Raw genomic sequence first — 10,329 nt, forward strand, 5'->3', positions numbered from 1 at the left:
TTTGTGTGTCTGTGTGTGTGTGTGTGTGTGTGTGTGTGTGTGTGTGTGTATGTGTGTGTGACTGTATGCGTGTGTGTGTGTGTGTGTGTGTGTGTGTGTGTGTGTGTGTGTGGGTGGGTGGGTGGGTGGGTGTGTATGTAGGTGTGTATAATCGATATCGAGACAATATTAGTATAAATTTAGTTACTCAGGAGGACACATTAACCTTATAGGCAGTCATAAACAAAGTACTTGAAGACACTGTAATCTTTTGAATGTAACAGACATTATGAATATAGTATAAATAACAAACTAGGATGATAGTAAAGAACATAAATATCTACAAATGAAACTAATTTTTTGGAAAGTACAACTTTCTGTAGCTCTCCTCCTGAATTTGTTCTTAAGCACCAAACAGCATAATATAATAAACCTTTAATATCAGTCTGCTGTCGAATGAGTGGAAGTTAATGACATTGTTTACAGCACTGTTTGTGTAGAAAATGATGCAGGAATGGGGCTTAGAATGCTCTTAAGAAGCTCTTTCTACAATGAACTGTGTCTTCAACTCTTGTTAATCATTGTTCACAAATGGAATCATGGAGTGCAGTACCAAATATGTTGTGCCTGCGAAGGAAAACATGATTGTGGAGATCTCAGACAGAAGAATGGCTTAGATTTCAGTCCTACATGATAATTTCTCCAGCCATGGCAATGTAGGACGTCTGCAGTGCACTAACCACTGGAAGTCACTCCTAGTATTAACTTTTCAATCAACATTTTGGCAGCTAGCACCTCACCCTGTCTGAAGTGTCTGCAGTATAAGTCATGTGGGAGTGCCATAGATCATGACTGATTGATATGGTGAGCATATCTCTATAGTGAGTGCCCTCCATTTTAATGGTAAAGATAGCAACTTCATTCAAAGTATGGCCCATTCTCATGTGTGACAATACACTATTTCTCAGTGACCATCTAGTATTTATATCTCAACATGAAAATTTTTGTAAGGGCTGCTAGTACAATGTTAAATAAAGACACAATTACTAATTACATATAACATAAAAAAAACTTTCGATTTTGAATTGTGGTATCAGTTGATCATCACATCCTTAATTAACACTAAATTTTTCATGACATTTATGGTAATTATAAGACCAACAGTGCCAAAACTCCGGGATAATGACAATTATAGTAATTATAAGGCCAACAGTGCCAAAACCCCAGGATAATGACAATTATAGTAATTATAAGATAAACAGTGCCAAAACTCCAGGATAATGACATTCACATTAATGAATATATGCAACATATAAAATACTGCCTCAACACAAGCAATGAATGTGTTCAACATTATCAAAAACTTACACACAAATAAATTTATGTCAATGGTTACATTAGTTTATTTGCAGAATACCTAAAATGTTATTTGCACTCTTCAGCTCAGTTGGTACCTCTTTATTCTCACTGTTCTTAATGATCCCTTCTGGCTATCTGTGACCTAATTAGTGATGCCATCATACTTTCTACATTTTTTAACTCTGGTGAATAGGGAATGACATGCAGTCAGAAGTTCGATACTCAACATAAAGTTTTTCAAATGGCTTTTAATAGCACATTCATCTGCCAGTTTCCATTTAATATTTCAGTTCACTTCACAACATCAGAAAATATAATGCAGCATTGAAGCATTGACAGGATCATCCAGAAACATAGTTCGCAGCACAAAATGATATATACAATGCCTACAGCGAAGATCATGATAAATTCCTTAAATTTTTTATCCTACCATATTAGTAACTTTTAGAAAACATCTATGTGTACCTTGAATCATACTTAAAGTGACAACGAGGACTCAACACAAACTATGTAGTTTTAACTTATAACATAGCATAAGGGGCATTGGTATAATTTGCCCCTACATTGTGGCAACCTCAACAATAAAGTTGTCAAAGTACTTTGTGTTGTTAGGGTCATTGTACATTAAGTATCTTTTAGGATGGGTTTTTAGATTGTTATACATCTCTGCCTCCATAAGAAGATTAATTTGAATGCCTTTTTCCACTGCTTCAAATATTTCCATGTTTTTTCAGTGTTCCCCATTGTATTTTCTTGTTTTTTTTTAATGTGGTTCTCAAAGCTGATTTATGACTGGGATTACAATGTTCTTTAAATATTATTTTAAGTTTCCTTCTTGGTGGTCTATGTATACCTGGTCACACAGGCCACAAGTGGTTATTTACTCTCTTGAGCTGTCATAAACTGATAGAAATATATTCCGTTACTTAAATAGTGAAGATTATTTAGCTCATGGAATTTATTGTGTGGTTTCTGAATATCATATTTATGGCTGTGGCTGTGGTCAAACAATTGCACTCATCGCCATTTCTCTCTATTAGGGTGCTGTGCCGGATAAAAGGAAAAATACAGCTTCTCAATGGCCAAAATGAACAGCTGTTTCAATTCGTAAATTGACCATAGCCAATATGTGGAATTACATGGATATTTTGGCAAAACATCAGAAAAGTTACTAAAGGACTTTGTATTCTTAAGATCTTTCATGTTTTCCTGTGGGCCTTTTGATTAGCATATATCTCTACCTCCATAACAATATGTCTTTTAGTTTATACAAGATTTTCATGTTTTCTTTAGTGTGCCCTATTGTAAGTTCATGTGTTTTAAGGTGGTCACTCAAAGCAGCTGTATGACAGGGATTAGAGGTTCTTTGAATCTTATCGCAAGCTTCCTTCTTGTTTGTCTATGTATACATCGTCATGTAGACCACAGGTGAATTTATACACCTGTGATCTATCATATACATCTTCTTTCTCTATTTTGTGAGTCACCATTTTCCTTACCTCATTATTTATTTGGAAAACCACCTTAACAATACTACTTCAGAAAACCTGTGCTATTTTATATGGGATTTTTTACTAAATATTTCGTGATTACAAACCTAGGGTTTCCTTCATTTTTTATTTTCTGTAGCCTTATCACTTGTTGTCTGCTCTTCTCTTTTAATAAAATCTCTTTCTTGTACACCTTGTCTACTGACATAAAGTCAGACCCATTGTCCGCAGCTACATGTCGTAAAACATTGTGTTCATTGTCTATACTCTCTCTAGATGAGGGTAATCAAATGGTCCTGTCATCATGGCATGAAATGTGCACACTTCAAAGCATATGGGATGACATGAAAACACATGTATGATTGCATTTGTGATTGTGAGTTTTCAAAATATGTTGTAGGTATGCTTTCCATTAAGTTTGGATGTCTCCAAATGAAGATATTCTTCTTCCTAGATAACACAGTTACTATTAGCAAGTAGCTCATTTAAGTTACTGCTTACGTTTTCAATCTATGTTGTACTCGAACTAAGAAGTATGATCATGTCATCAAAGAAGCTTTTGTAATAGATAATCCCATTTTTCATCATTTCTTGTTCAGTGAAATAATTTATTTCGAAAATCATCCATGAAAATGTTTGCTAGTGTCCCTGCTGAGCAATTACTAATTGCTAAACCATCTGGCTATCTGCAGAAGGTCAAACTGAATACAAATTAATTTTGAGTCAAAACTATCCTGAGTAGTTTATACAACTCTACAATTAGGTGATTATTCACCTTTTTGTATGTTAGTCGATTATTTTTGATGATGTTAATTGTTTCTTCAACTGGTACATTTGCATCTGGATTGCTTAGCTCTAATGTTAAGAATTTATCAACTGTTGGGATTGTAACCTCTAAGGTGAACTCCAACAGTTCTGCTGCATTTTTTAACATGTGACTATTTGTGAATCTGTAGTTTTTAGTAGTTATCTTATTCAATTCTCGACTTACATGGTAACCTTTGCAATCGATGTAATTGAAAATTGGTTTAATGGGAACCGCAATATTATGTATTTCTGGGTTAATTCTAAGTTTATGAGCACTTGAGTTGATACCTACAAACATTTTCGTTTGAATGTCAGTCACTGTATGTACCAGTGGGAGCTTTAGGAATCTAAAATATTTGATTATTTCCTAGAAAAATTATTTTACTTATATATGGGATTTAGTAAGGATAACAAGGGAACTGCCTTAGTCTACATTGAAATTTAATGACTGTACCACATTTAATTCGTTACTGACTGTACCGATAATACGTAGGTCACTTTTGTGAAACCTTTGCCTTTTGCCAGCTGTTACAATCTCTTTCATGACGTTAGCTACTTTACACACTATCATATTTTACCTCAGTTCTTGAACCTGTGATTCAGTCAACTGTCAGATTAGAGTGAACTATCATTTATTATACATTTTTCTTTTTAAACCTGGTCGAAACATTAAACTTAAAGCCTTTGCTAAGTACATTAATATTTGACAAGTTCACAATGATATCATAAAAAGTAATACCAGGGTCAATAAATGTGTCCAGGGTATTACATAACTCTGCCTGTTTGTTAATTTTCTTATCATGCGTGTCTGATTACTTACTGTTCAAAGTCAAAACATTTATCTACAATATCAGTAGCCATATCTACAACACACCCTTCTTGATTCTTCAGTCTACAGAAGATCGTTTCCTTATCTATGTTTTGCTTTTAATTTGTGCTTAAGGCATTTCTTTTTACAATATTTCTTGAGGTTCTTAGATACACGATTGCCGACCTTGATATTCATTTAGAAAAAGTGGGAATCACTTTCAATGAAATATTTTATGGACATGGCGCTATACAAATCTAATGAATAACAATCTGAAGGGGATCCATTAGGTTACAAAATTAACATTTCAATTACAGATTACTCAAAATACATATATTATGTTACAACACTAATAACTCAGTTGCAAACCATCTGCATGTTATGGTTACTATACAGTTTAGTAGGAATACAGGTAGATACACCTCAGTTTAACCAACACTGAAAGTAAATCTTTTTTATACATGCAGAGACTTGGTACATGGTTTAATAGTCATTACAAGTGCTTAACATCAGTAGATCTAACCTTTACTCTAGTTCTTTGTTTAACATTACACTTATCTAGAGTTATAAGGAAAGGCTATCAATTTTCAGCAATGCCACATGTACACAGCGTAATTACAAATCATCACATTATTTACCAATAGACCTTCAGAAAATCAAAGTATGGCACCAGCCATAGTCATAATAGTATTTGCTTAATAGTTCTCAGCTGGAATTCGTGCCTAGTTATTGTTTTAATTTATCCAGCTATGTTATAACACAGTGCTTGACATGTTTATGTATATTTTATCAGAGAAACAGCATAGTATTGGATCAGATATCATCAACCATACATTTAAGGTCATTTAATTGGTTGATATTTCATCACAAATGTTACTAAATAATGGTATGTTAATCTGAATAAAGGTGCTATGAATTTGAAAGAAGGAATTGTCAGGCACCTTTTAGGCATAAGATTCCACAATTCTTGAAATTTAGATAATTAGCAGGTCTGGTCATCTGCATCTGGATTATTATTCTGATCAATTGCCTTAATTATTTACCAAATATCCATACATACATAACTTTTCATCATATGAAGAGTAAACAATTAAAAGGATGCTCTCAACGAAAGTACAATAATTCCTTTTGCGAGTAGGTTATTTCTTCATTTTCTTCTATGGTGTTAAAATTACAAAAATTTGAAACATTAACAGTTCTTGTCACATTGTGACAATCAGTAACCACTGGTAGTGCAACAGAGATTCAAAAACTACATAGTAAATTCCATGAGCTAAATCGTAATATTAACTTCACTATTGAAGAATATATTTTTACCAGTCTATGATAGCTCAAGAGTATAAATAATCACTTGTGGCCTGTGTCACCAGGTATACATAGACTAACAGGAAGGAAGCTTAACATAAAATTTAAGGTACATTGTAATCCCAGTCATAAGTCTGTTTTGAGTGATCACCTTAAAATGGAAGAAAATACAATAGGGAACATTGAAAAAACATCAAAATATTTTATGAAGTGGAAAAGGGTATTCAGATTAATCTTCTTAAAGAGGCAGAGATGTATAACAATCTGAAAACCCATCATAAAAGATACTTAACTTACAGAGAGTCCTTAGTAACACAAAGTACTTTGACAACGTTACTGTCGTCTTTGCCACAGTGCAGGGCTAATGACACTAATGTCCCTTGTGCCATGTTACTAACACTTAAGGACTTCGATATCATCAACCATACATTTTACGTGATAACCTTAAAATAGAAGAAAATACAATAGGGAACACTGAAAATACATCAAAATCTTTTATGAAGTGGAAAAGGGTATTCAGATTAATCTTCTTAAAGAGGCAGAGATGTATAACAATCTGAAAACCCATCGTAGAAAATACTTAACGTACAGAGAGACCTTAATAACTCAAAGTACTTTGACAATGTTACTGTCGTATTTGCCACAATGCAGGGCTAATTATACTAATGTCCCTTGTGCCATGTTACTAACACTTAAGGACTTCGATATTTTAAGTAAAACGATGACTGTTATATATGTATTGCAAGTGAATAAAAGATATTTTGGTATCAATATCATTAGGTAGGCACTTAGTACAATTTAGAACAGTTATCCTGTTCACGTTGATTGAGGTAAGATGGACCAGTTCTGCATTGATGTTCGATTGTATTTGGTTTCATCGGCTGACACACAGTCCACTTATGTACTAAATGCTATCTATTAATTATGTTATATCTGTCTTACATCTTAGTCCTAACAATTATTGTCTACTGCAGCTACCCAGATAATGACATAGATAAGATTAACTAATGTAATGACTCCCATATTTGATTTGAAGAAACTAAAGGAGTTTTGTTTTCATGAATATTGAGTATGTAGTGATATGTAGGCGTTTCACTCATCCAAGTTACGCCTACTGATATATCACTGGCCAATCCTAATAGGCACAAGATTGAGGGTGATCATTCAGCTGTTGTCAGCTGGTATATAATCAAGTTATGTATTTTATGTTATTAATTAACTACTGTGTAGAGTAGGTGAACTGCTGTGATTGGTGCCATAATTGTATCCTCGTAAGTATGAAAGGAGGAGAGAAACGGTTTTATATCCTGCTCAGGAAGATATTCCTGCTAATAAGATAGGTAGGGGTCATAGCACATTGTGAAATACTTACTAGTAGCTGTCCTTGCCTGCCACACTGTGGGCGATAAGCTTCCGACGCTTCCGTGTTGTATGTGGCGCACTGCGCTCCGCTCGCTGCTGCAGAAGAAGTCTCAAATGCAACAGCCGATACCTGGGGCACTGATGATGACAGCACCGAGGGTCCAGAAGTCGGTGATGCTCGCGGAAACGGTGATGCGGAGGGTGGGAATGCAGAGAGCAGGCTGGCAGTGAAACTGCAAACAGCAACTGAACTGGGGAGGCTGCGCTCGACCGCAGCCCCCTTTGTGCCGCCATGGCTGCCACAGGCGGGCGCCCCCACATGGCGTCTGACTCCAGGTAGCGCGAGGGCAGTACTCACGTCGTCAGGTTCAGCTGTATTATCCGAGCCCGGCAAACCCTTCTTCATCGTGGCAACTGTCCTGACACTTTAACTGTTTAAAACCGTACACCTACCAACGACATCGACTCCAGAAGAGGCGAGAAGGTCAAGGAACTCTGTTGTTGTTATTAAACCATTAGCAGAATGCTTAATTGGCTAAATATGCAGTGTCCTCTAATACACAAATTATGGCTCGTTAATATAGTTACACTTGCTAAATATGGAAGACCCATATATTTGCCACGCCGAGAGGTTATCTATGACAGTGATGTCGTAGGAAGGAGGAAGGAAGATTGCGTTTAACGTTCCGTCGGTGTGAGAGGTTATCTGTGACAATGATATCGTAGGAAGGAGGAAGTAAGATAGAGTTTAACGTTCCGTCGCCATCGAGGTGCCACTCTAAGACACAGCACAATGCTGGACTTTTTCAAGGATGGGGAAGGAAATAGGCCGTGCACATTCAAAGGAGACATCTCAGTATTTTCGTGGACGGATAAATCACGGAAAACCTAAATCTGGATTGTCGGACGCGGGTTGGAACTGTTGCTCTCCCGAATGCTAGTCCAGCTTACTAAGCACTGCACCACCTCGCTCTGTAATGGTATCTTATTTCTACGTAGGTATGATATTTAGAGTCCAAGTAACATATTATTATCAGTCATCTATACAGCGTGGTACTAAATTTGATCTACAAATTTCTGTTCCGGTTAGACTTCCTGAATAGCTAATGATGTAAAGAAAAATCCACACTCTGGAGACGAGAGTTTCCATGCTATATAAACAAACACATAAAAATCAAATGTGACTGTCTTTTCCATCTTCAATGCGAAAGAATGATGTTATTTTGACCCCAGTAGGTATTATTAAAACGAAACTAACTAGCGTGCTATCACTGCTGTGTGCTGAGACATACACTGAACATGGTATTCATGTATCTCATTAAAATATTTTACGTCTCTTTTCCATTGGTATTGTGTTCCATACCCACAATTTTGTTTAGTGCATGGCACAGTTACTACGTGAGTTACTTCTGTATACAAGTACAGTGCGTGGCGGAGTCTACGCTGTACCTCTGCTAGTCCTTACCTCACCTCTTCCACTCGCAGACAGAGCAAGTGCAAAACGACTGTCTATATGTATACGCACGAATTCTAATTTCTCTCGCCTTCTGTTTGTGATCCTTAGGGAAATTACGTTTGCGGCAGAAGAATCGCCATGCAGTCAGATTCAAATGCGGTTCTCTCAATTTTCTCAATAGTGTTCCTCGAAAAGAACGTGGCCTGTCCTCTAGAGATTCCTATGGGAGCTCCCAAAGCTTCTCCACAATACTTTGGTGTTGATCGAACCTACCGGTAACAAATATAGGCACTTGTCTGTGAATGCTTCGATATCTTCCTTTAATCTGACGTGATGCGGATTCCAAACACTCAAACAGTTCATAAGAATGGGTCACAGACAACCACATTTTTCCGAATTTTATCCTAATAAACCGAAGTAGACCATTCGTCTTCTCCACTACGATCGTTACATGTTCGTTCCATGTCATATCGCTTTGGAACGTGTAGTGTAACGACGTAAGTTTCGTTTAAATGATTTTCATTTGACATATGACCATGTGCAGACTTCGTCACCTACGTCAGTTACAACACACTTCAAAATTATTTAAACTCTTTTTAAAATTTGTCTCTGAATGGTTCTTGAACGAAACTGTAATTAAAACATCATCATTTGAGTCGTATGCGCAGAATTACGTCACTCAGGCCAATTGGTTTGCGTAAACTTTTTTCAATTTAGATGTCGATTGTTTCTTCTCAGAAATTATATTAATGCAAGTGATCTGCTTTAATAAATGTTAGAACCACATTGAATAAACTTTCGAGATTCAAACTCGCGATGAACGTTGTCAAAAATTAATAATCTTGTCACATAAATTACGTAACATAATTCTTCATAAATAAATTCTCGGAACACGTATTTCAACTTTAGTAGCATCCACTAGTTTATTATCTTCCTACATATAGACGTGAACCTGAGCCTTGACAAGACAGAACTGAACATTTACAACATGATTAACTTTCTATGACATCATTGTTATAGAAACATTACAAATTCTTATTTTTATTAATTTTTAGAAGCACGACGCAACAACTCGGTTTCAGGATCTTCTGTTGCTCTTTGGCTGTCGACCCGCGACGTATAGTGGCCAGCAATTTTCTCTCTGGTCCCGGCAGTGAAGATGCTGTCTCCGTTCGTTGCGCCGCCCTCTCCGTACATGAAACATAAAAAATAAATACAAAACTTTAGATAATTTACAACCATTACAAATATTACAAAAAATACATAAACAAAAACTAAATTAAATTTATATTCACCTGCAAACTGGACTGACACTGGTGGATGGGTGACGCTTCAATTTCACGTCCCACTACAAACGTTATGCTAGATCTATAAAAGATCTGACTGTGTCAAGAATCAACACTACTAACGCCGTATTGAAATATTACGGATTTGTTTTTCCTACTCATTTCCATTAACCTACATTTTTCTACATTTGAAGCTGTCCACCATTAATCACACTAAATCAAAATGTTGCCGACGTCATCTTGTATACTTCTACAGTAACTCAACCACGATGCCCTACCGTACACCATACCATCATCAGCAAACAGCCGCATATTGCTCCTCGCTCTGTCCGGTAGATCATTTACGTAAACAGAAAATAATAGTGGACCTACAGGGTGTTTCAAAAATGACCGGTATATTTGAAACGGCAATAAAGACTAAACGAGCACCGATAGAAATACACCGTTTGTTGCAATATGCTTGGGACAACAGTACAT

The sequence above is a fragment of the Schistocerca piceifrons genome, chromosome 7 (genome assembly GCF_021461385.2).
Source record: "Schistocerca piceifrons isolate TAMUIC-IGC-003096 chromosome 7, iqSchPice1.1, whole genome shotgun sequence".
Classification (NCBI taxonomy): domain Eukaryota; kingdom Metazoa; phylum Arthropoda; class Insecta; order Orthoptera; family Acrididae; genus Schistocerca; species Schistocerca piceifrons.